The sequence below is a fragment of the Bubalus bubalis genome, chromosome 4 (assembly GCF_019923935.1).
Source record: "Bubalus bubalis isolate 160015118507 breed Murrah chromosome 4, NDDB_SH_1, whole genome shotgun sequence".
Classification (NCBI taxonomy): domain Eukaryota; kingdom Metazoa; phylum Chordata; class Mammalia; order Artiodactyla; family Bovidae; genus Bubalus; species Bubalus bubalis.
The window spans coordinates 94112338-94114578 of NC_059160.1; the positions used below are offsets into that span (position 1 = coordinate 94112338).

The 2241-nt window shown below is 41.0% G+C and overlaps 1 pseudogene; it reads left to right on the forward strand.

Moving 5' to 3' along the window:
- Positions 1-1881: 1881 nt before the first annotated feature.
- LOC112584787 lies at positions 1882-1982 on the forward strand (annotated as a pseudogene).
- Positions 1983-2241: the final 259 nt, after the last annotated feature.

The following is a 2241-nucleotide window of genomic DNA, read 5'->3' on the forward strand; positions in this document are numbered from 1 at the left end:
GTCTCTGATTGAGGGCACAATTAGGATTTCTCTTCTTTGTTGGCCACTCTCTCCATTCTTAGTATTGCTACTCATCATTGGTCCATCTCTCAGAACTTGATATAGAAATGTTGTTTTATGTCTCATCCTGTGAGGAGCAGTTTTAGCATTTACTGAAGAACTCAAAGGATGGAGGTGGGGAGACTAGATGTGTGCATGCATGCATGCTCGGTCAGTTCAGGTGTGTCTGATTCTTGGGGAGACTAGATATTCCCCCCCAAAAACAGAAGCCCAACTTCTTACCTTCACAGAACTTAAACTTTTAACAAATGAGACAGAAAACATTCCTCCTACTGTTATATATAAATGCACATATGTGCTGCTTATACAATTAAATATTATTGAAAAACTAAAATGGAGCAAAGAAGTCATCTCAGTTACTTGGAGCTAATAACGAAAGGCTCTTTGGAGGAAAGGGCTTTGAGCAGCTGGTTTTTGATAGGAGATGTGGAAAATAGAGGCCATGAAGACAACGTTCTAGGGGATAGGAGATGATAGTCAATCACAGGCTTAGATGTGGGAATGAGTGGGGATGTGGGAGTTGGTGAGTGGGTTATCCTGGCTGAAGCACAAGGTCTAAGTAGGAAAAATAAAAAGAAATAGGTTCAGTGAGAGATTAGAGTAGGATTGGTGGACATGATCAACCTAGGTTGATGTGTCTTCCTAGCTGAAGACAGGGGAATAAATAAAATAGCTTTAGGAGGACTAAAATTTTTATTCTTCCCCTCAACTTTTGGGAAAAGGGTATTAAGGCATTTGGAACTCTGACTACTATCTGACATAAGGGTTCTGCTAACATGACGGAAGGGACAAAGATCAAGGATAATATAAGCCCAAGGGTCTGTTTTTTTTTTTTTCCAAAATATTGCTTAAATTTCAGCTATAATCATTTATTCACAAGAACTCCGTTCTTCCCTTTGCTTGGTTCTACTCTGGAATCATAGAATGACCCTACGGAAATGAGCTTACCCAGTCACATGCTTCTTGCATCCTGTCTCCCCATCTCTCCTGTATAACAAGGCTTCAAGGTTGAGGCAAAGAAACTTTCACACCTGGTGTCTATCCATTGACTTTCGCCTTTCTGGACTGACCCTGCTTGAGGGGAGGAAATATTCATGGAGAAACTGCCTTTAGATTTAGTCAGAGAGGTCTTCTAAATCTGGGTTCTGTTAGCTACTATAGGGGAAAAGCTTCCTTCATAGCTCAGTTGGTAAAGAATCTACCTGCAGTGCAGGAGGCCCGGGTTTGATTCCTGGGTTGAGAAGATTCCCTGGAGAAGGAAATGGCAACCCACTCCAGCATTCTTGCCTGGAGAATCCCATGGATAGAGGAGCCTGGCAGGCTACAGTCCATGGGGTGGCAAGAGTTGGACACGACTTAGCGACTAAACCACCACCATAGGGAAAGAGAGGACCGGCTCTAGCTTCCAGGACTTTTATGATATTTTCACCTTGAACCTCTGCTGGAATTTCCTCTGAAGCAGAAGGAAGGGACGACCACTTTCCATATAATGCTTAAATATGAACAAGGAGAAAAGATATTCTTCTCTTCGATATATTTAGGTTTAAAAGACAAAATACCAACAAAAGAATTAAATTTTGTGGGGAAAGAAAGAGTAGAAACACAAAAGAAAGAAGAACTTCCCAACAAAGTGGATTATTGAGATGACTGAAAGAAACTGTGGTGTGTGCTTTGGCAGCATATATACTAAAATCGGAATAAGGGGATTTCCTGCTGGTCCAGTGGTTAAGACTCTGCGCTTCTACAGCAGGGGGCATGGGTTCAATCCCTGGTGGGGGAGCTAAGAGCCTGAATGTCCAACAGCGCAGCAATAGATAAATATTTAAAATTAAAAATAAAAGAAATTGGAATAATACCGGAGAAGATTAGCATGGCTCCTGTGCAAGAATGGCATGCACATTCATAAAGGAAATTGTGTAGTTCCTTTTATCTGAGTAACTAGAAGAATTAGGTCAATTACCAACTGTCTGCATGATTTTGGAGGTGATGAAACAGATGTGGAGACCTCCAAAGTTCTGAAGGCCTAAGACTCAGTGATTTCAGAACAGGAATTAGCTGGAGGAAGCCAGAAGGACTTGAACTCATTTTTCATATCTCTCTTACCATGGCTGCATGCCTTTCTGGTTTCTCAAAAAAAACTTTTTTTTTTTTTTTGCTTTTCTAATTCAGAGATAGAAAACC